Consider the following 25,362-nt stretch of genomic DNA (forward strand, 5'->3'; position numbering starts at 1 on the left):
AGGGGGTGGGGTAGCGTAACAGGTATATTAATCTTTTGAGCCTCATCCAATTTTCTCCTTCATCCACAGCCCTGTCCACATGGGGAAAAATATGCTTTTTGCAATTGAATTTATTTAACTCAATTGGAAACCCCCATGCCCCTTCACCTTTAACATCCAAGTAGAGACAGTTCAACACCTTTAAGATCATTTGAGCTGGTCTTGGTGTACGCTAGTTCAACTGAAAAAAAAAGTCTTCTTTTTGTCAGCCTGTGTAGATATAGAGCTCATTTGTCATCAGCTTTCTGCCCATCTCCTGGTTTGTTCTTCTACCCCTCTATAAGCAGCATTAGACCACTCCCAGCCTCATGATCCTCCCACAACCCCACCCCCAAAACATCCCATTCTGCCAGTAATCCTGCCTGATCCCCAAAATAACTTCCCCAGCTGACCTGGCCACTGAACCCTAAGAACAGCTTTAGTTATCTAAGGTTGTCCACCTGAAACCTAGCAAGTTTAAGGGTTAAAGGAAACAACATGCATACACATATTAATAGGACACACATTAGCAGAGAAAAGATTTTACTGCACAGATGGCAGAACATAAATTGGGGCTCCCCAATGCACCTTAACTCTGCCCCTTTTTGTCACTGTACTACAATAAAGCTACTACAGCCAAGCATTTATATATGTTGTGCCTGAAATCTGTGTTCAGATTTAACTGAATAAAAGTAGAGTGTAAGAATTTCATGTATTTTTCCCTGCTGACTTTTTTTGTTCTCTTTGTTGCCTTTTATGAAGACAATTGCTCCCCTGGAGCTTCCTCTGCCACCAAGAGAAAGTGACAATTCAATACAGAATAATATCACTTGCTGGTTTCTGACAAACCTTCCCAATAGCATAAAAAAATCTGAATTTTTACAGGTTTGTAAGCATTGAAAACACTGAAACTACCTGTAGTGTTCTGCTAGTAATGCCTAGATACGTAAGAGAGGAGATACGAGAAGTAAGTTTGTCATCTTCTCTCCCCCCGGAAGTTGGAAATGACACTTCTTAGTACAGTCTATTGCAAACAAATAATTATATCCTGGGTTGAATGAGAATATGAATTGTCAGTTCACTGTCTTGTGGGAGATGAATTCCAGCATACAGACGGACTCCACACTCTTAGTGGCAGAGCTTCCGTTCCAATCCTCACTCACTCTAACAGCTCGTGCATTATGACCGATGCCAGCTAGAGTTGCTGAGGTTCAAAACCTATGCCTTAGACTCCATAGTGTGACTTAGCACAGTTGTAACCGGAACAGATATTTCTTAAAAATCACTGTCCGTGCTGAACAGCGAAACCATTCTAGCCCAGTTCTAGCAGAACTGTTCTTGATCACTGTTTTTTGAACATGACTGTTGCTGGCGCAATTCAAGCTGTTGTGCAGACTCAACCTGACTCAACTAGAGCAATGTAAAGAAGCAAACATGTCATTTCTAGCTTACCTAACTCACAGGAGGTGAAATTCACCCTTTCCACAAAACCAGAGTAAATCACTTTTGTGTGAGTAACAATACTGGGCTGAAGCAGGGTATTATATACTCCTGCAGGTATATACAGTTAAAAGTTAGGAAATGCCAGCATTAAGGATGGCTGTTCAACCTTTAATTTCGGCTCCCTCGTGCATATGCATTCTCATATGTATTGGGGGGGTGGGGGAGGGATAGCTCAGTGGTTTGAGCATTGGCCTGCTAAACCCAGGGTTGTGAGTTCAATCCTTGAGGGGGCCATTTAGGGATCTGGGGCAAAAACTGGGGATTGGTCCTGCTTTGAGCAGGGGGGTTGGACTAGATGATCTCCTGAGGTCCCTTCCAACCCTGATATTCTATGATTCTATGATACAGTCTTTAGTTACATCATTATATACTATTTTTTTCCTACGGAACAACTGCTGTCAGGAACTGTGGGCTTTAGTTCCCTTAACTCAGCCTGGGGCTAGCCAGCTCAGCCCTTAGCCTGATTAATAAGCCCAGCTGGGTGGCTGCAGAATCACTTGACTGACTGGCCCACAAGATTGGATACAAGGAGCCAACAGATCTGCATTTCAGCTCAGGCCCCTGACACCTGCTTCATTCAGTGCACAGGAGAATAAGTGTTCGTTCACTGATCATCATGTAATGTTTTGTTTTTTCCTCATTGTTGAAAGGCCTTATTTACTGCACACTATTCAAATCCTGCTCTGTAAGACAGAATTATTATTTCCTCAGAGGTTTTTCTCTGGTGCTCATCACTATAGTATGTAAGTGCTTCACAAACATTAATTAATTTATCTTTCAAAATGCCTGTGAGGTAAGGTGGTATTTCTATTCCCATTTTACCAACTGGGAACAGAGGCTGAGAGGCATTAATTTCCAAAGTGTCTGATAATTTCGAAAGTCCTATTTGAGATGCCTAAGGCCTGATTTTTCAGAGAAATTTGCATTTTATAGCACTTTATTTGTTCAGAGCACAGCTCCCATTGACTTCAGTTGCAATTATGAATGCTCAACACTTTTGCAAATCTCAAATCACGTGTCTCGAGTCAAGCACCCAGAAAACGAGAAACAGGTGAAAGTGAGCCAGTACCAGCTGGTACTGCATACTGGTCAGAACCGGCCCCGGCCCATACCCAGCCCACATTAAAGTGCTGCCTCTTTAATGTTCCTGCCCCTTTTGCCTCCCCTGTCGGGGGCCCTGTTGGTAGGGTCTGTACCAGCAGGGCCACCGATGGAAGGGGGTGGGGGTGGGAGCAGCAGTGTTAAAGCCCTGCCGTGGCAAAGGACCCTGGAGTGCTTTAATGTCCCTGCCCATTTTGCCCCCACCCAGCCACTGACGGGTGTGTGGGGGGGAGGCAAAGGGAGCAGCTGTCCTGGGGCCAGCAATTTAAAAGGGCCGGGGGCTCTGGACACCGCTGCCGCAGCAGTGGCATCCAGAGCCCCAGGGCCTTTAAACCAACACGGGAGCCCCTGGCCATGTGGGCCAGATGGCCTGAAAGGGCTGGCTGGGGGATGCTGACCCCCTCCCCAGCCCCGCCCCTTCCACCTGAGGCCCTGCCCCTTCTGGGGACCAGAGCCACCCCAGCCCCATACTGGTAAGTGTCCTGACTTACTTTCACCCCGGTTTTAGTAACTTGCCCAGCGTCCCATAGGAACTCCACAGCAGAGGTAGAATCCTGTTCTCAACATTCAACTGCCTTAACTATGAGATTGGCATCTCTTTGCAGTCCCCTGCCCCAGTACAACAGCTAGTACACACAATCCAACTAATGCGACAAACGAGGAAGGGTCCTTCTTTTAATACACACACCCTTGACGCATTCCCTGAGCACGGTCCATCCTGGGTACTGAAGGAGGCAGGGGCCATGTGGAAAAATATAGTATGTGAGGGAGTCTAAGGGTATCTAAATTAGTGTAATCTGCATGCTGAATGGTCTGGAGCACTATAACTTATACCATTTTAGAATTATTTATACCCATTTACACTTGTTTCTGAATTTAGCCCTGAGAGCATAAATCATATGAATTCAGCTGTCCCTTTTTCTTATGGTATCAATTTAAAGAAACTATGAAGGCTTCTCCTGTATGAAATATTCCTTTTGGGATTCAGTGACCTTTGTTCTTCTTAAATACACAGCACTGAGATACCTTTCCTTTAACGAATCCGTGGTTTTGAATTCATTAGAACCAGGAAAAGCAACTTTTTCTATCTTAAATAGAGAGACTTCCTGTATAGGAAAGATCAACCAATTTGATCCATTTTTAGTTTCTCATTAAGGCCAAGCTCCAGGAGAACTAAACTCTAATAATCTTAGCACACGCACACACTTGACAAATGTTTTCTTTTAAGTTGAAAAAGGATTTAGGACCAGATTCCAGCTGCTCATGCACAGGCCGGAGGTGAGGGGAGGAACACAGAGGAGAGGGGAAGAGACAAAATTTTGATACTTGTGTTTTGTGAGCCCAAGCTGGGCAGGAAGGTGGAGCAGCTGTCATGATCATTCCCTCCACTTCTGCAACAGCTGGAGGCCAGTACTGGAGGAGAACACATGCTGCACAGTTTCAGCACATGGCAGTTGCAGAAATGGAGTCTGCCCCTCTTTACCGTATCTCTTCAGAGAGATTCTGTTCACCTCAGTGCTCTGCTGACGAAATACATCCAGGAACTGCAGCTCAAGCAATGCAACTCCCTACCACTCACTCCTCACAGATGTGCTTTTAAAAGCCACTGTATTGACCTTAATTTTCAAAATGATTGGAATTAACTACATTTGACTTTCATCTTCATTGTATAAAAACAAAACAAGGTGGATCTCAAAGGTCAGCCTTTAATGTAATGACTCATTCTGGGTTTTGCTGTAGTGTTTACTCTGCAACTGAACAAATAAGCAATTGCAATTCTGTCTTCACTGTCACCAGGCCCACACATCCTCACACATCCACTGCAGTCTGAGAACCAGGCAGAGATAGGAGCAGCTGTGCCCTGTGAAATCACAGGATGAATATAATCATCAAGACACGAATGACACTTCCAAGACACAACTGGACACTAATAACTGTTGTCCCAATAGGAATGCACTATAATTAGAATGACTCAAAGTCAGGAATTGTGAAGCAAGGAAACACATTTAGCCTCTGACGTTTGCTACAGAATGCTGCATATTAGAACTAACCCTGGAATCTTGCTTATATTCCAGGCCTGCAATCCTGGAACATAGGGGTCTTGTGGACCAGCAATAGGAAAACAGATGAAGCTCTCCTTCTATGGATGGGCTCTTCTCCAATCTCCAGATCTCTTACTTTGATACTTGACTTTGACCAGAGCAAGACAGGTGGTTTTAGACTCTCTGTCAATAGATCACAGGCTGGGGAATATCACAAAAAGGCTAAGAGAAGAAGGACACTGACTTGAAGTTCAATGATGTGGTAAAGAGAGTAAGAATTCCCAAATAGCCTACTATGGGGTTGCAGGCCCTTAACGGATATAAGGGACAAGAGAGACACAATTTGCCTGAAGTTCATAAGTGAGGCAGGGTTGGTAAAACTTCTAAGAGCCCTAGGCAGTGATAAGGAAAAATTAATGTTTCTATTTAATAAGCTGGTTTGGTGTATTTACCCATATATCCACTGTATATACCAGCACATACTCTATGCATATGCAATAAAACATGATAAACACTTCCATTTTCAAAAGTGATGAGTGATTTTGGGTGTCTCAGTTGACGAGAACTTAAAAAGACCTGAGTGCACTCATACTCTGAAAACCCTTTAAAGTGCTCCAGATTGGGCACTTGAAAACCAAGGCACCCAACATCACTAGTCACTTTTGAATATTTTGACCAAGGTATTATTCATGTTTTGTTGTAAATATACAGATTACTCCTGTTTCTCTAATCCTTTGTTTTATTCAGCTGGAAGCAGGCAGAGTCAGAGAAGGAAAGGACATTACTGCAGGACTCCAAGGCTTAGTATAGCAATGAATGCTTTTAAATGATGTCATCACACAGTCCCCAGTATTTGTCAATAGGTTAGCATGGAAAATGGATGTTTCTCCAGAGGGGTATGGGCCCTGTGTCTAAGGGAGGCACGCACCTTGGTATATACAGGTATGTCCTGCAACACTCTCAAGATATCATAGAATCATAGAATATCAGGGTTGGAAGGGACTTCAGGAGGTCATCTAGTCCAACCCCCTGCTCAAAGCAGGACCAATCCCCAATTTTTGCCCCAGATCCCTAAATGGCCCCCTCAAGGATTGAACTCACAACCCTGGGATATCTTTGATGTTCTCAAAATGCATCAAGCTATGGCATATGCACATGCACAAAACATAAGAAAAGAAAGAGCAATCTGAATTTTAATGAGAACCCAGGAGAAAATATTTTAGGCTGCTAGGAGGCACGGAGGAGAGTCAGGACGTGGGGTGGGGTTGAGCAGTGGGGACGAGCTCAAGGTCTAAATATGGTATTGTTAAATCCCATTGCAGGTTGCTCATAGACGTTAGAATCAGAGATGTGACAAATAAGTCACAGAAATGTAATACCTGCAGCACATCTGTGAAGGGCAGTGAGGAAGAGTGGGCAAATCACTACTACTAATTACCCAGTTGCAAATAAAATATTTAAGATTATACTATTAGTTTTTCCTTTTTCTCTCCTGAAGGAAGGCTGGATTCCACAAGGTTCCTTTCCAGCTAATTACAATCCTGCACACCCTGCTAAAGATAACAGGAATAATCCCTTTGATAATGGTATCAACATAGCATACGTTATATAGAAACTACAGATTCTAAAGACTCTTGAAAATCTTTACAAACACACCCCTCTGCCTACATATCTATATGTGTATCTCTAGACATACAGAATGGGCCTAGAACAGGCCAAATTTGTCTCACTTTTTAATTGGTCTTCTCATGGGGTGGCCCTTTGCCAATTCAGAGAGAAGGAAAGGGGAGCCATACCCACTTGTTTTGGAAGGCAGGGATATAAAAATTTTTCTCTCTGTGGACTTGCCCCTGCCCCTTAAAACAGTTTGGTGTCCAACCTCCTAGGCAATGCTTCCAGAAGTGGAAAAACACTGGAAAAGATAAATTGGGGAGGGGCGGGGGGACCACACACACAGGGAGGAAAATTCTGGATTAGTAGAAGACAAGGCCATGAGAAGACCAGTTAACAGATGAGACTAAAGTGGCTTCTCCTCAGAGTGGCCCTCCACCATTCTGTATACAGCTACTGAAATGTAGTAGCCAGCTGAGCAACAGAGGAGAAAGACAAAAATAAACAGTCTATACCACTGAGATCCATATAACATCTAACACATTGGGGAACATCATGCACTGTGAATTGACTATATGATCCCTATTTTTTTCATCTCTAACTTCTGTATTATCTACCTCAAGTAGGCAGGATGTTCCTGATAAAGTGACCAGAAATGAAAGTTTATATTGGCATGTATTTTGTTTTCCTTAGGCTTCAGAGTCAGCTGAGATGGTCAGCTCCTCTCTTTCAGAGCTACTGTATCAGGCATTATCTGTAGATTTAGGAAAACACCAGTGCACCATTCCATGTCTGAAAAGTTATTCAAAAACAAACTCTTTGGCTTCAAATGAGAACTTAAACCATCCACAAACTGATGGACTCACAAGAATCATAGAATCATAGAATATCAGGGTTGGAAGGGACCCCAGAAGGTCATCTAGTCCAACCCCCTGCTCAAAGCAGGACCAATTCCCAGTTAAATCATCCCAGCCAGGGCTTTGTCAAGCCTGACCTTAAAAACCTCTAAGGAAGGAGATTCTACCACCTCCCTAGGTAACTCATTCCAGTGTTTCACCACCCTCTTAGTGAAAAAGTTTTTCCTAATATCCAATCTAAACCTCCCCCACTGCAACTTGAGACCATTACTCCTCGTTCTGTCATCTGCTACCATTGAGAACAGTCTAGAGCCATCCTCTTTGGAACCCCCTTTCAGGTAGTTGAAAGCAGCTATCAAATCCCCCCTCATTCTTCTCTTCTGCAGGCTAAACAATCCCAGCTCCCTCAGCCTCTCCTCATAACTCATGTGTTCCAGTCCCCTAATCATTTTTGTTGCCCTTCGCTGGACTCTCTCCAATTTATCCACATCCTTCTTGAAGTGTGGGGCCCAAAACTGGACACAGTACTCCAGATGAGGCCTCACCAATGTCGAATAGAGGGGAATGATCACGTCCCTCGATCTGCTCGCTATGCCCCTACTTATACATCCCAAAATGCCATTGGCCTTCTTGGCAACAAGGGCACACTGCTGACTCATATCCAGCTTCTCGTCCACTGTCACCCCTAGGTCCTTTTCCGCAGAACTGCTGCCTAGCCATTCGGTCCCTAGTCTGTAGCTGTGCATTGGGTTCTTCCGTCCTAAGTGCAGGACCCTGCACTTATCCTTATTGAACCTCATCAGATTCCTTTTGGCCCAATCTTCCAATTGGTCTAGGTCCTTCTGTATCCTATCCCTCCCCTCCAGCGTATCTACCACTCCTCCCAGTTTAGTATCATCCGCAAATTTGCTGAGAGTGCAATCCACACCATCCTCCAGATCATTTATGAAGATATTGAATAAAACCGGCCCCAGGACCGACCCTTGGGGCACTCCACTTGATACCGGCTGCCAACTAGACATGGAGCCATTGATCACTACCCGTTGAGCCCGACAATCTAGCCAGCTTTCTACCCATAGTAGAAGTGACATAAAAGTGTTCTAGGTTGTCTGGCTCATTTTAGACCTCATCCCTCTTTTTACAGAGAAAGGAGAGAATTAATGGTGACTTGTTGAGACTATTTGGCTAACTGCCTACTAAATGCAGATGTATTCGATGTTTTAAATGTTTAAATTTTATTTAATATTTAATTTTTTTAATGTTTTAGACAAATCATGTGGGGTGGAATATGAAACATGCTTAACAGTGCACAGCAACAGTACACTTTTGGTACTTCACACAGCTGAGACGATGAAACTGCAGTCAGTTTCACTTGCTGGTTTTCAGCACTCTTTTGTCTGGGTTTCAAAACATTGATCTTGAATATTTAACCAACAAAATACATCGGTTTCCACTGAAATTTTGCTTTAAAATTGTCATGACATTTCTATTCATAGTAAGCTAATTTCTTTTAAAATATAACCTAGAACAGATGCCTAGACGTCAATGACTTTTTAACAGTGTAGCATTGTTGCACAATAGGTATTGGATGTGATAGTTAAGCTTGAGGCACACAAAGTTTATTTGGCAGTCAAGAGAATGGTTACCTTTCACCAATCCTCAGTAAAACAGACAGAACAGAATTAGCATCTCAGCAAACCATTGTTGCACTAATAAGCCAATACTTATCCCAAACCAAACTCTGCATACAAGCACTGCTGAATTTTGTGGGAGTTCAGAAGCTGAATCAGGATTCGAATTTCACTAATGGCCCCATCTTAATAGAGTGCCAGGACAAAACTCCAGGGATAACACTCCTAAACAATGGGGTGTCTGCAATCCAAATATGAATTCTGAAACTCAAGCTCATTTCCAAATGCAGAGTGGCCTCAGCCTTTAAAAGCTAAAGAACCAATTCCTCATCCACAGAACCAGGAGTCGTCACAAAAGCACAAAATGTACCCAAAATACAAAAAAGTGCATAGCAAGTTTGTTACATTTAACATCTTAAGGGCTGAATACAGGTTATGAATGGAGCAAAATTGTTTTGAGTTCACTGAGAAACGGTTCTAACTATGTCATTGCCACCCACATCTTAACATATAAGTGCCAGACCGGGCCTCTGTGCTTGTTTCAAATGGACATTCTCCTTGAGGCAAATGCCACATTATTGTCAAACTGTCATGCAATGCCTCACTCAGGTAAGCTTGAGAGCTAAAGCCACATATCACTGTAAAAGGTCACCATTAGTAGTGAAACGAGGCAGTCATTCCAGGTATATCTGAAAGGACTCTCTTCTCCTCATGTACAATTGCACTGTAGGCTTGTAATGAATGAGAGTGTATGTGTGGGGGTGCTAAGTTCACCAGTAGAATATGCAGACCCAGCACCAGCAACGTTGGTGGAGTGAGGCCTGCATATGTTAGCAGTGAATTTGACCCATAGAGTGGTTGTGGCTACTCTGAAGCCATATAAATAACAGGCTAAACTCAATGCTAGTGCAAGTCTGTGTAGTTCCACTGAGGCCAATGGGGTTGCGCTGCTTTACACAGTGTCTGAATCTGGGCCACAGTCATCACTGTAATCCACCGAGAGGAAGAGTGCTTAGTGGAACACTTCTCCCCTCCCATTGTCTGTGTAGTTCATGTCTACTAAAATGGCTTTGGATAGCTTCTGTAACTTTCTATTAGCTTCACAGCTGGAACAAAAAATCCTTTATGACATTATAAAACAAAATGTATGAGACAGAGCTGATTCTAAACAGTTCTGTATGCATAGGACAATCAGGATTTACAGAAAAACGACACAGAATTAAACCTGATTTATACTAAAGGACTCTGGTTAACTTTCCTTTAAGACACTGTACTTTTTGACATTAAAACAGAATAAGCTTCCGTTTAAAAAAAAAAAAAGTAAAATTAACTTTCTAGATGGCCATTATGGCCTTGGGTCACTCATCTGAGGGGCAGCACCAGATTTCAGTCATACAACCAGAACAAGACCCTGTAAAGTCATTTACAATCCTAGAGTTTGATCCATCCTGTGTGTTTTTGTTAGTTTGTGTGTGTTTGTTTTGAGGGGGTTGAAACCATGAGTTCAAATGTTATTCAAAGGAATTCACACTTCAGAGCAGGAAATGTCCAGATAGACTGTTTATTTTCGGGGACCTCATTTTCTAAGTGTGGGTGACCGAGGGATTTACACAAGAAAGCAAGGGGTCTAGCACAACCCTGCACACCAGGAGCCCATCCCCGTAGCTACTTCCCCATGTGGTATGCTCTCTACTTCCACCATCCCTCTGAAGCATTAGGAGACTGCACCATCTGCTTAACCATGTTACTAGCTCTCTCCTGTCACTAGTACACAATCCCTAGTGCATGGAGAGAAAGATACCAGCTGTTTCTGCATGTATCCAGAGATCTTATTGATACACTGCATCCCTGGAGCCCATGGGAGATGAGATCAATTGCTTGCCCACATCCTGTCCTGGCCCTCCCAACCTTCTTCTATCAACTTATAGAAAAGGGAGATTGGGCAGAGATGTCTAATCAGATCACAGTCTACAGAGCATGAAAGAGTGTGAATGGACTGCAGTGCTGACCCCTCCTTGAGGCTAGGCATGGCATAGCAGCTCTCCTCCCACTGGGTGTCTCCTGCCGATGGTCATTCTGTCTCTGCATGGTCTGCCTCTTCCTGCAACCTGGCATTCCAGCCAGGTCACTTCAAAGTCTCTCCCCCCCAGGGTAGTCCATGAACAAAAAGCAAGGGAAATTAACACAAATAAATTGAGTTAATAGAAATAGAGGGGAATGATTCCCTCTTAAGGTATATCAGAATCTGGCCTGGCCTTCCCTTCCCTCAGGGAGGGATCACTGGGCAGTGGTCGTCTGGGAAGCTCCTGCCTTCAGTCAGCTCTTTCTTCATGAGCTGAAGGTCTGTTCTCTTCCCTGGTCTGCCAAAAATGAGCTCTGCTTCCCTTTTAAGCTCCTCATCCAATCTGTGCATGCCTTGCAGATGTGATGGGGTGGAGCTGCTTGAGCCCAGAGCAGCTCCTTAACTTCTTGTTGCCCAGTGTGGGATTTGTATACCCCATCACAAAGCGGTAAAACGAATCTTCAGCATTCACTGCCATAGGTACTGTAGTAATCATGGTATCTTACTATCCTTACAGTAGTACTGAAAAGTCCCCTGTTCTAAGTAGTCATTTCATATCCCTGGTGGAAGCATAGCAGGAACTCCTCTGCACCCTGAAGTTATGTACCTGGGCACTATTAGTCCCTTTGACAATCTGTCTCCTGCAGCGCATTAGGGACCTCTCAGACTTTTCCTCAGGCGTGCAGCACACATGAAGAGTGGAAGCAGGAACAGATCCTGAGTCATGGTGACAGTGTTTGACACTTCCAGCTAATCTGTTGCAACCCTTTCAGTGATATACTGATTCTCTTTTTCTAGGTCTTTGCTACTCTTCTGCTCATGTGCAAAAGCCTTGGTACAGCTACACTAATAAGACCTAAAGCCGTACAACCTACTAAAGACATGGAGGTCCAGACAGTCAAGCCATAGAAAACTGTGAACTAGAGGTCAGTGAGAGACCAGGATTGCCAATAATCTAATTTTGGGAGACATTTCATCCCATAAAGAAAATTACATAAAGGAGGGCATGAAGGTTCTTTACAATGTACAGGTAGCTAGCAAAGCTCATTTGCTTGCAGGGAGTAGCAGAGTGAGTGAGTCAGATATTTCAATAAGGGAGTCTCTACAGTCCCAGTAACACTGTTTCTTCCCTCCATGATTCCAACTCTTCGAAGGGAGAAATCTCTTCAGACTGCAGCTCTCCTTACTGTGTAGCTCTCGTCAGAAAAGACGCTATCTCTCCTCTCTTCTAATTAAACAGGGGAGTTTATGAAAGCCAGCCCTTGTCAGCTCACGTCTGTGCTTTGCATGTCTGTCAGGGGCAGATTATAAGAACAGAATTTACACAGTACAGAGCCCTGTTTCTGTTACCTTCATACGCCTTCTCCCTAGTTCTGTTTCTCCTTTCTCCCTTTTAGTTTTGTTTTTCTTCCTCTTTCCTCCCCCTTTTGTTCTTTCCTTCTTGTGTTCCGATACTTTTTTAGCATTGTATTTTATTTATTTATTTATTTTCTTTGATAATATCCTGGCTTTCACCTCATTCCATCTTCACCACACCAAAAACTTGCTTTGCTAAAGAGAAGAGGGTAACTAAATTGAAACAACAGAGACTTGTCTTAAAATCCTGTAAGAGAACTGTTTGTTGCTGTTTTTAAATGGCCCATAGCTATTTTCATGGTCAGACTCTGCCTCTCCTTACCAAGGGCTTAGCCTCTCATACCAAGGCCAAAGGATGATAGGCTTAGCCTCACAAGTTCTCACTGCAGGAATTTTAGGCATATGTGAAACTCTGCAGCTTTGGTTTGCAGGGGTTCATGCAAACAAGTGTCCCATTTCATGTGGACTGCACACTTTCAAGTTTTGGTTTGTGTTCTGGGGATTTGAAACTTAGTCGGAAACATTAAGTTTCATCTGGGTTTGTAGGACAATTGCAACTTGGCTGGGGTTTGTTCAGGAGCGGGAACAAGTTTGACTAAATTTTTGACTAACCTGGGCTGAGTTTGAGAATTCTTAATAAAATCCATATCAAAAAAGCAACACTTACTGGTGAGTTTTGTAAGCCACATATTGCCCAGCTCTACTCAGGAGAGGAAAGATGATCTTGTGGTTAAAATTCATAGCTTCATAGATTTTAAGACCAGGAGAGACCATGATTATGTGCCCTGAGTCGGGAGAGATGAGCTGTGGTCCTGTTTTTGCTGCTGACTTGCTGTGTGAGTTTGGAAAAGTCCTTAAACCACTCTGTGCCTGTTTCCCCATCTGAAAAATTGAGAAAATACTTTTCTAGCTCATAGGGGTGTTAAGAAACTTACTTCATTGTTGCTTGTGAGGTGCTCTGATACTATAAAGGTGAATACAATAGCAACAGCTATAAGTTAATAAAATAAGATTACTGCCCTCCCCCCGAGCTACATCCATACAGCCAGTACCTGTGTATCATACAGGGGAAAGCAGCAGCTCAGGGTACTAGAGAGGAGAGACATTAAAATTTGTTCTTGTGACAAACGGACTCAGATCTGAATCTCAGATTCAAAGTCACATTTGGGGATGTTGAGAAAGCATTAGGGCAGAAGCAGGTGTAGTATTTTTTTCCATGCGTAATGAGATAAGTGAAGGGATGGAACGTGCTCTCCTGTGGCAAGTAATGCATCAGTAGACAAGTGGAGTGTGCCCTCCCCCACCTCCTGAGCAGCCACTTGCCATGCTGCTTCCACTTTGGCCAGATATACTCCCTCTGGGACAGAGACCTGCCAGCAGCACTAGAGGCCCTCCTCTCACATTGTGAGATCTTGTCTACACTACTGGCCGGATGGATGGGCAGCGATCGATCCAGTGGGGCTTGATTTATCATGTCTAGTATAGACATGATAAATCGGCAGCTGATCGTTTTACTGTCAACTCTGGTACTCCACCTCAACGAGAAGCGCAAGGGGAATCGAGGGGAGAGCGTCTCCCATCGACACACCTCAGTGAAGAGACCATGGTAAGTAGATCTAAGTACGTTGACTTCAGCTATGCTATTCACGTAGCTGAAGTTGAGTAACTTAGATCGATCCCCCTCCCTGTAGTGTAGAACAGCCAGAGCATCTTGTCCTCTCTGTGCTCCTACTGAATCCATGATGGACAGAAGGGTGGAAAATAGCCCTAGTTTCACCTCAAGCTCAACTGTACTCTTTCCATTTCTCCTTAGATGCTGTACTCAGCTAAGCGAGCAACTGTCTGGAGCATCAGAAGTTAATACAGATAGCATCAGATCATCCTTCCCTAACAACTGAAATGTGGCAGTGTAGAAATGGTTGCATTTATGAGGCAGCATAGCAAAGCTGTTTGGAGTGAGTCGCCACCACTGAGCTGCTGTTTCACACACTCCTGGCCATAAAGCAAGCCTGTAGTTGTACACCTTTTGTATGTGAACTGAAAGCAGACCCAGGAAAAGAAACCGATGTGTGCTTTTGCTAAGCTATGGCTTGTTTTTGCATTTGCATATCACCATCATGTGACAAAGCACCAAATGGGTGATGTATAGTACAAAACACTGGCAAAATGAGAGAATATTTACCATGAAGACTGCTTTCAATCTTTCTGACGGACTGACCCATCAATAGAAGAGCGTGCAGGATAATTGTTGGTTACACGAGTCATTGAGAGTCTGTCTCATAGTACATTTGGAAAAGATCAAATTTAATTAGTAGGATCTCATTTCTGAGCCAGAAATTGCACTCTTTCAATACACACAAACACACACAATATTGTGATTTGTAGACACTTATGGATTTGGCTCTGGAAGTCCTTGTTCGAAACCCTGCCTCACTGGCCAAAATAGCAGCTGTCACACCAACATGGTTGAGTGTTTAACACAAGTTCACTTAATGGAATTTGTTTTCAGTGCATCAAACAATTTTGTACTACCTCAGTGCAACTGTACCCATTAAATATCAATTGACATTAAAGAATTCCCCATTTAACATTTGAAACAGCATTTAGTGTCATTTACAATGTATGTTACTTTACAGTGAAAGCAGCTTTTGATTTATTCAAATAATCTCATCATCAAATTTTATGTTTTCAGTCTAGTTGCATTTTTTATGTACAACCATGTAAAATGATGATATGGGCAGAATGGAACATTCAAGAAATTTCTTTTTAAAAGCCTCCATTTTGGTGATTTAATTTTCTTCTGGTTTAGGGATCATATTTTTTAAAAATCCCAGATAATGTGAAAAAATTGATTGCTGTTCAATTAATCAGGGTTGACCGTAGCCCCTTTACTTGCATCATATTAAAGGAGAAAAATTCAAGTGTGCTTCCGTTGGATTTCATCCTGTAGTTATTTCTAGGTTTCTATTGACAACTAAAAATTTATATCCGTATTACAGTGTTATTTGCAGAGGCTCTGCAGATAACGTAGCCATTTACTCTCATTCTGATTTTGGAAACAAAATCCCTCTTGGCTACAGATGTTGTCATAAATATAAAGGGAAGGGTAACCACCTTTCTGTATACAGTGCTATAAAATCCCTCCTGGCCAGAGGCAAAATCCTTTCACCTGTAAAAGGTTAAGAAGCTAAGGTAACCTCACTGGCACCTGACCCAAAATGATCAATGAGGGGACAACATACTTTCAAATCTGGAGGGGGGGGAAAGGCTTTTGTCTGTCCGTGTGATACCTTTGCCAGGAACAGATCAAGGATGCAAGCCCTTCAACTCCTGTAAAGTTAGTAAGTAATATAGCTAGAAAATGCATTAGGTTTTCTTTGTTTTGGCTTGTAAATTTGCTATGCTGGAAGAAATGTGTATTCCTGTTTATGTGTCTTTTTGTAATTCAAGGTTTTGCCTAGAGGGATTCTCTATGTTTTGAATCTGACTGCCTGTAAGATTATTTTCCATTCTGATCTTACAGAGTTGTTCTCTTATCCTTTTTTGTTCTTCTAATAAAGTTCTGATTTTTAAGAATCTGATTGGGTTTTTTGGGTCTTGAAAATCCAAGGCTGGTTTGTGCTCATCTTCTTTATTCTCAAGCCTCCCCAGGAAAGGGGGTGTAAGGGCTTGGGGGGATATTTTGGGGAAATAGGAACTCCAAGTGGTCCTTTCCCTGTCCTTTGTCGATTTAACTTGGTGGTGGCAGCATACTGTTCAAGGACAAGGCAAAGTTTGTGCCTTGGGAAAGTTTTTTACTTAAGCTGGTAAAAACAAGCTTGGGGGTCTTTCATGTGGGTCATCTGTACCCCAGAGTTCAGAGTGGGGAAGGAACCTTGACAGATGTGTTAGAACTTTGGCTGCATCCAGGAACCGTCAAGAGACATGGAGTACTTTTCACCATACCCATGTGTGCAAGAAGTCCATCATTGGCGTTAATTACTGTAAGTGGCATGCATTTCAGTCAGACACATTGCTTGACGTCTATGACTGCTCTCGGCTCTGAGGACACAGCTGTACAATTTTCAGCAGGATAGTCTCATCCAGCCATGCCTGGTCCTTAGGTGGCATGGAACACTATAGAAAGTTAAACATGAGGCTCTATCAAACAGCTCCTCCGCCTCAGCTTACCCATGACACCCTCCCATTCAGCTTAATCCTTGCTAAAGTTATAGCATTTATCTTCCTGTACTTGTGAAACTCTGTGGTCTCTGAGGACCTCTCTGATGGTTTCCAGGAAGTAGAACTGAAAACAGGGAATAGGCAAAGGCAGTAATAGAATTCAGCCTCTGTTACAACTTATGGACACTGCAGTGACAGTGGCCCACAGATGCGGAAGGAACAGTGGTGCTCCTGATGGCAATCTAGGAATATGGTGTGGAGTCATAAGAAGAGAAGGGTTCTATATGGCCACAGAGATCTAATGAAGCCACTGCCTCTAGCTGATTATATTGGCTTGGACTAGTGACAATCAATCCTTCAAAAGTTTAGAGGCTTAGTTCACAGATACTTAGCAGTCTGGATGCTATTTGAACCACTTAGATCTGCAAACATCTCTGGACATTTCATGAACAGGCATCTTCTGATACCTTCCATTTCTATCAGTCTTAGGGTTTTATATTGCCACTCATCACCATATTATATGAGCGCCTTCCACATAAAATCAATAGCAATAACAAAGTACCTAGATGACTTCATGGAGTTTCTGGCTCTTCTCTTTTTATAGGGTCAGAACTCTGCTTTGGGTAGGGTTTTTTGGTGTGGGTGAGAGTTAAGGAATAAAAGGGTGCTCAAATTGTGTCACTTGCAGTGGAAAGGGATCCCTCAAAAGGAAGGCTTTGCAAAGTTTCCCAAAGATAGGCAGACTCCAGATTCGCCTGATAGCTTCTGGACAATCATTCTATAGCTTGATTCCCTTGACAGAGAATATGTTGTCTCCAGCTCTCATATGCTTCATCCTGGGCCTTAGGATCTGCATTATCCAAAAAAGCAGAGTTGTTGGGGCAGTTCATAGATCAAAATCTGGTCTTTGGTGTAGCAGGGATTTCATCTATTGCTTTGAAAATTGGGACCAAGACTTAAACTGGCATCAGAAACTGACTGGGAGCCAGTGCAGGGACTTAAGCACAGGCAATAAAGACTCATACTAGTCTGAACCATGGAGAAGGTGTGCACTGTATTCTGTACCAGCTGGACCCTGTGCATCATATTCACATTCAGTTTTAGATACAGCGAGTTACAGTAATCAAGCTTGGAGATGACAAGTGGCCAGATCCTCATCCAGGAGCAAAGGATGAAGTTCCCTAGCAAGATGGAGGTGAAAGAAGGCATTTTTGGAAACTTGTGCTATCTGGCAATTCAGGCTTAGTGACGAGTCAAACAGGAACCTGAGGCATCTGCCACTTTGATGGATGTCTTTGATGGAAGATAGTGACAAACTCTTGGCCAGCTCTTCAAACTCTTGGCCAGCTCTCATTTCCAGCCAGCAATGCTTAAATCTTGTCTGGGTTCAGCTTGAGCCAGTTGCTCTTCATCCAAGAGCTAATATCCTGTAGGCATTTCTGATCAGGACAAAGATATCATAACAGCAGACTCTATTCAAGTGTTTTGGTACTTCCAGTTACAGCCCAGTAGAAAACCACAAAGCTCAGGAGGAAAAATAAACAACCTCTCTTCCTCACAATTCACCAAACATTTGGTACAAATTCATTGTGGGTGAATAAGAATTCACCTGACCTTTTACCTACTTTATCTAAACCAGTTCATCCATAGCTTGTTTTGACACAGGTTACAAAGTGATGCACTTTAAGTCATGCTCCTGCCAGTGCTTTGAATACATTCCCCTCCATATTCATCATGTACAAAAATAAGCCCCAACTAAATAAAGAGCCCTTTTTAAATGTGTCACACTTCAGCCCTCCATCTTCCAGCCCTTTTCAAGGCATCAACAACAATAGTCAGAGAAGAGCAGCTCAGTCAAGGAGTTTTTGGAATATTTGTTAGCTTGAAGAGAGAACATAGAAGCTCCCTAATTCCTTATTTGAGAGGAAAAATTGTGGGCACTTCTTCTGGAATTGTAAACTGGACTGACAGAGAGAAGTGAAGTGTGATTGCACATGCTGGAACAAGGACACACAAAGGAGCATGTAGTGGCATATGCAATTGCTTTATTGATGACAATCCAGAAGTGACCCAGTAAAGTCAGCACTATTTCCAGGGAATAGTGACACCCAAGGGTCTAACCCTGAAAGTACCTTTCATCTGGAGATGGCATCAAGTTTCCAAGTTCTGTGTGGAAATTTGCACCCATGTGATGATACAAAACTACTCAAGATAGATAAATCCAAAGCTAATTGCGAAGAGTTACAAGGATCTCACAAAACTGGGTGACTGGGCAACAAAATGGCTGATGAAATTCAATGTTAATAAATGCAAAGCAATGCACATTGGAAAACATAATCCCAACTATACATATAAAATAATGGGGACCAAATTAGCTGTTACCACTCAAGAAAGAGATCTTGGAGTCATTGTGGATAGTTCTCTGAAATCACCCACTCAATGTGCAGAGGCAGTCAAAAAAGTGAATAGAATTTTGGGAATCCTTAAGAAAGGGATAGATAAGAAGACAGAAAATATCTATATGAATCCATGGTATGCCCACATCTTGAATACTGAGTGCAGATATCGTCGCCCCATCTCAAAAAAGATATATTGGAATTGGAAAAGGTTCAGAAAAGGGCAACAAAATGATTAAGGGTATGGAACAACTTAAGAAGGAGAGATTAATAAAACTGGAACTTTTCAGCTTGGAAAAGAGATGACTGAAGGGGGATATGGTAGAAGTCTATAAAATCATGACTGGTATGGAGAAACTAAATAAGGAAATGTTATTTACTCCTCAGAACACAAGAACTAGGGGTCATCAAATGAAATTAATAGGCAGCAGGTTTAAAGAAAACAAAAGGAAGTATTTCTTCATACAACACACAGTCAACCTGTGGAACTCTTTTTCAGAAGCTGTTGTGAAGGCCAAGACTATAAACAGGGTTCAAAAATTAACTAGATAAATTCATGGAAGATAGGTCCCTCAAGAACTATTAGCCAGGCTGGGCAGGGATGGTGTCCCTAGCCTCTGTTTGCCAGAAGATGGAAATGGGTGACAGGGCATGGATCATTTGATGATTACCTGTTCTGTTCATTCCCCCTGGGGCACCTGGCATTGGCCACTGTTACAAGGCAGGATACTTGGCTAGATGGGCCTTTGCTCTGACCCAGTATGGCCTTTCTTATGTTCATATCTGAAATTCATATCTGGTATCAATTAATTCTGAAGGCCTATGACCTGCGCTTCTGCTACTTACCTCTTCTCTCATCCCATTTTCTCAGCAGTCTCCCCTCTAACAAACACGGTAGGGAACTATCCCTCTCCAAGCTCTCTCAATAACCACCAAAAAAGCTCTTCTTCCCATCTTGGTAGATCAAAACCCTCTCAATACCAAACCACTACCTCAACCTGGTCCCAGCTCACTCCGCTCTCTAGCACTGCCAGCACTGTGCCAATTCCACCCCACTCTCAGCCTGGTCAACTGATAAACCCAGCCTCCTCCTACTTCTGGACCTAAAAATGGAGGCAGGATCCAGCAGCAAGGGAGGTGGGAATGTTGAGAGTGCTGGCTGAGGAGAGATGGAGCCAGTTAGACTATCCCAATTCAGCCCCATCTCTCAGCTGCCTATAAACACTTTTCTCACAGCATAGCACACCTGCTATTGATTCACTAGTAAGTATTTTAGGAACTCACCAGTTTCCAAAAAGTTAAACACCAGGGAATACGCCAGCATCATAAAGGTTAAAAGATTATCATCTACATTGTGTCCATACACACACACACACACACACACACACACACAAACAAACGTGTGTGTGAATGTAAAAAGTCTACTACATCCACGTGAGGAAGCAGTGGGATGGAGAGGAAGGTGGCCTCGAGGGAACTTTTATTACAACTCCACTGGATGACAGAGACTGAACAAGAGCGGAGGGAAGCCAAACATATAAAATAAGCACTTATGTGAACAGAAGAAAGATTTTTATCTGCTTGGATATAAGCCCAGCAACATAAGCTAGACAAATGGAGCACAGGAAACATAAAACAGGATTTTATTGAAGGAAGATGTCAAGGCCCCTTTGTTGTTTACAGCAAAATACTATGAGTCACCATTTATCTCCTGGGATTTTAACTCATTAAGTCATTTACTGGAGGAGATGATAGGGGAAAGCTTAGTTTGGGAAGGAGGGACAACCCCAACTTCGAAAGATGATCCACTTATATATAAGCCATGGCTTTTCACCTCAAGCAAACTATGCATTTCTGTTCCAACAGAGATAGGTGATTGTGAAAGTACCTCAGCTTTTTTTTTTTTTTAATTTTAGCATAGGGGATTTTACTGTACTTTCTTTTCTTCCTGGCTGGTTAAAATATTTACAGAATCAGAGGCGTTAGTGCAGATAAACCCTGTAGTTATCCAGTTCACCCTTCTGTCTGTATAGAATTGGGCTATACAGTGACATTTTAAATATGCCCAAGTGACAGAATCCCTTGGGAAGTTTACAGAACCATCACACCTCCCCTTGTTGTTAAAAATTCACTGGTGAAGGATGCTGGATTTACTTCCCCAGAAACCTCTATTTTTCCACACAACAGGTACAACATGGCCTCTCTGCTGCCTTGCCTGTATATCTGAGCCCTCTCTTGGAAAGACTTACCCCCCCACAGTTAGAGGGGAGACTCAGTCCTTGTGTTTACTCTGATGAGACTAACAACTAGCATGTCAGATGATGGTGGCTTCAGTGATGTGGATCTCTGTCTGCTAAAGGACTAGACCGAGTGGAGGCAGATAAAGGTTATTCTCCCCCCACATCACTTTTTAATATACTGTATACAGGCAGTCTCTATTAATGCTTTGAAAAAGGATGAGCAAAACAGTAAAAAACAGACAAAGCTTACACCGATGAGGTACCAACATTAGGAACTCCAGCCCAGAAGATGCGTTCAAACTTCCAACCACTCCACTTCTCACACATAAATGGTCACCAGCTGCTGTGTAATTCTCGTGTGTCTTAACTTAACTTCACTCCATACACACTGAAGTCCCTTTGTTACAATGTGTGCTTGGGCTGTGACTCAAAAAGCATGCAGAGGTGCCTAGCTCCATCTGTCACAAGTGCCTTTGCCACCTCTCACATTTAAAAAAAACTCTGCTTTTGAATGAGACAATGTGGTAAGGATTGTTTAGATTCTTGCCTCATTTATTGGATCATTAAGCCCAACTCATTCAGTACTGTGAGGGTCTCTTGCAATAACCTTTACCTTAATCCTTCTGCAGAAGGTCTCAAAATGTATAATTATTTCAGCATAACTACCACTTTGGCTATAATATCGTGATAACAAAGGATACCCCTTTGAGTATCTCTTCATAGGAAAAATCAGTCTCACCTTTCAGGGGAAAAAAAGATTTGTGGCCTTATCTGAATTTCTTTCTGAACAGCTTGAAAGAGGTAAAAAGGCCTCATACTGCAAGAGAATATACTGTATTCTTTATATATAATCCTACAGAACCTAGAAAATGATGAACGTATTTCTCTTGTATCTCGTTTAACCATCAGATGCATCAGTCACCAGCTTTTGGACAGAGTTTCAATCATTTTAAATCTCTGTCTCTTTTTGGTCAATTTTTGTTCTTAAATTCAAACCCGGAAGAAAAACAGCTTTAATCATGCTTTTCTTTGCAAAGCAAATATTGTACGCAACTTAGGTGAGACATTGCATCTGGCATAATTTGCATGCTTAAAAAATAATTAAGTACAACACATTGCTCATTTAACAGTTAGCGCTGTTCAAATAGCAAAACAAACAAATCACCAAACAGTTTTCTCTCACTCTTCAATGCTGATTTTTAGAGGTTTTTTTCCCACAAATAAAAGTGGCGAGTTTGGTTCACTACGCGTATTGGGTGAGATACAGTAGAACCTCCGAACTACGAGCATCTTGGGAATGGAGGCTGTTCATAACTCTGAACAAACCGTTATGGTGGTTCTTTCAAAAGTTTACAACTGAACATTGACTTAATACAGCTTTGAAACTTTACTATGCAGAAGGAAAATGCTGCTTTTGCCCATCTTAATTTAAATGAAACAATCACAGTTTCCTTACCTTGTCAAATTTTTGTAAAACTTTCCCTTCTTTTTTTTAGTAGTTTATGTTTAACACAGTACTGTACTGCATTTGCTTTTTTTGGGGCGGGGGGAGGAGTGTGACGGTGGGGACGGGGGGTCTCTCTGCTGCTGCCTGATTGCGCACTTCCGGTTAACAATGAGGTGTGTGTTTGACCAGTCAGTTCGTAGCTCTGGTGTTTTTAACTCTGAGGTTTTACTGTATCTGTTAGTATTGGTGAGCATTCAGAAAACTCCTGGTATTCAAGAAAATGTGTCCAAATACCAAGAGTTTTGTGAATTTTATCATGAGACTCTTATCTGAAAATTCCTAAGAACATTACTTTGTTATTCTACCAACTTTAGAGCTAGGTAGAATGTTGCTCTTTCCCCTGCCTTCCAGCATCCCTCCCACCTTAAAATAAATAAATAAAATAAAAGTAAAATAAAATGTTGGGATTTTTCAGGTTTTCATTGAAAACTTATAACCTGAAACTGTTTTAGGGTTTCAAAAAAACTAAAAAAAATTCCCCCCCAAAAAATTCCCAAAAATTCCCAGTTAGTTGAAAAGTAACTTACTGTCTAAAAATGTGTCAATGGAATATTTTCAACCAGCTCTCACTAGTCCCCTGCTTCAAATGTGTTAGTCATCAAGCAAAAGGTCTGAAATCATATGTTGGCCCTGATTTGAGAGCAATTAGACATGCATTTAAGTTTACCACTATTTACTCTTAACTTTAAGCATGCACTTAAGTGTGGTCCTAAATTGGGATGCTTTCCTAAACTGAGGCCTGTGAGACTTAGATGACCAACCACCCAGCAAACTACTAGTGAATAGTCTCAGCCTGTAGCATATGATAAACTCAGAATCAGCAATATATTTGTTCAAACTATTCTGTGACTACTTACAAGAATGCATTCAAAGAAAATTAGAATCAGTTTGACAACAATTCTCGAGGGTAAATTCATATAGATTTTTACCCATAACAAATAGTTCAAACAAAACATGATAAACAAGTCTTAGAAAATAAAGCCCAGTCACAGAGCAATCCCTACTCTCAAGTAACATGTTTTTATGATGTAATATGAACATAAAATAACTGAGAACATTAATGTGTCACTTTATGTAAAATAATTGTAAGTTATGAGTAACAGTATCATGCAAAAGATATAATGGCAAAATAATTTCCAACAGTAGCCAAAGTAAAAAAAAATGGCTTCATAGGCAATATAAAACATTAACAGCAATATAAAACCTTTAGACATGGTGTCTCATGGGTTTAAAAGAACAGCTCCTCCAGCAATAGCCTTAAATGAAATATCCACAAATTCAAGACCTAATTTGTGTTGATAGCCTGTTGTCACTAAAATTCTAGCATGCAAAATTTGTTTAGCAGCATCATGATCTTTCATTAGAAACATAGCCCCTTGGTCAGTGCTTAATTTGTGCCACGGCTTGCCAGGGGTGAGCCCCGGCATCTCCAGGTTTGGCAGTTTATAGCCCCGGCACCTCTGGGCTTGCTACATGAACGTAAAAAAATTGCTTGAGCTCTGGCACCTCTTTCATTACAAATTAAACACTGCCCTTGGTAGATCATTCTCAACTTAGCTGGATAAATAATCCAAGATGTACTATTTAACCAGTGAAATTCAGCACTATCTGGTAGGCTGAAGATCCTTAAAAATTATGGGATCTCAGGAGATTTTTCATGTTGTTAGTTCTCCTGCTTAGGTTTTCGTTCCCCTGGACCATATGGCCTAGTTTCAGAAATGAAGCTGACATCACCATTAGTTTTTAGCTAACTTAATTTCAGGTTTCTGAGGCTCAAATGATTAAGATGGCAGATAAGCTACATGCCTATCAAGTCCAATGGGTGTAGTAAGCAGATTTCAACACAAAGAAGCAGTTGCTTGGACTATGCTCACTCATCACTTTCCACCAATGTCTCTCACGCAAAATTAAAACATTACATATTCTATTAAATCCATCTTTGAACACAGTGCAATCAAAGTGATAGAACAAGATGAATATTCTATGGGAACTTTTCAGGACTCAAATCTACCCTGATTTACACCACAAACACCCCCACTGGAATGAATGGAGTTTGCATGGGGTATAAGTTAGGCACTAGGTTTTGTTTTTATGGGAAGCAACAAAAAAGTAGTTGTATGAGAAAAGGAGTTAGAGAGCAAGTTTCCTTCGATATTGGATATTCAGTAAGACAGATCAATCCTACCAGGTGCTGAGTTCCTCCTTGAGGTGCTGACTGCTTCAACTCCTAATGGCAGGTTACAATGCTCAGCCCCTTTTTAAGAGCTGCTGAGCCCCTTTAGAGGACTGGCCCTCTAGCTAGGAAATCACAGACTATCTATCAGCAAAATGAGGAGGAAAGGGTCCTCAGACACTTGCCCATAAAAAAAAAAGCATTAAATCATGCCAATGAAAAGTGGCATAAAAACCAAAAAAATAGAAAGCCCCTTCATGGACATTGTGAAACCCATCCTTTTGTCGCTGTTCCTTTAAACTTTCAAATAAAGTAGTAGTCAGAGGGTTGTGGGGGTTTTTTTTTCTTACCAGAAGGGTAGAGCAGCTGTCCCCTGACTTTAGCTAGTCTGGGACTCACAGAAAAAAAAATCACAAACCCTTGGACCATGTTCAGTTGGACATCTCCAAGAGTGGGAGCTAATTCCACTCCCAAGTATATGAAAGAAAAAAAAAAAGGAACCAAACTCTTCAGTTAGTTCAGCCAGACCCAAAGGGAGACAGCCATATCAGAGGGCAGGTGAAGATCTCTGCCGTGTTCCCAGGCCTGCTTTTACTAATTGCAGAAGATAACCACAAGGAGAAAGATACCAGCCTACTCAAAGAACTGGGCACTTGCTGCTTATTTAGCTTAGGATGATATGGTGAAATAAATGCCAGATCAGT

General features: G+C 42.0%; 1 protein-coding gene across 1 annotated transcript in view; it reads right to left on the bottom strand.

Annotated features, from left to right (window-relative positions):
* PIK3C2G (phosphatidylinositol-4-phosphate 3-kinase catalytic subunit type 2 gamma) overlaps positions 1-25,362 on the bottom strand; it is a gene marked incomplete at its 5' end in the record, with an annotated part of 290,505 nt that overhangs the window by 127,978 nt on the left and 137,165 nt on the right. The gene's annotated exons all lie outside the window — the stretch shown is intronic.

The sequence above is a fragment of the Lepidochelys olivacea genome (genome assembly GCF_965140295.1).
Source record: "Lepidochelys olivacea isolate rLepOli2 genome assembly, chromosome: 1".
Lineage (NCBI taxonomy): Eukaryota > Metazoa > Chordata > Testudines > Cheloniidae > Lepidochelys > Lepidochelys olivacea.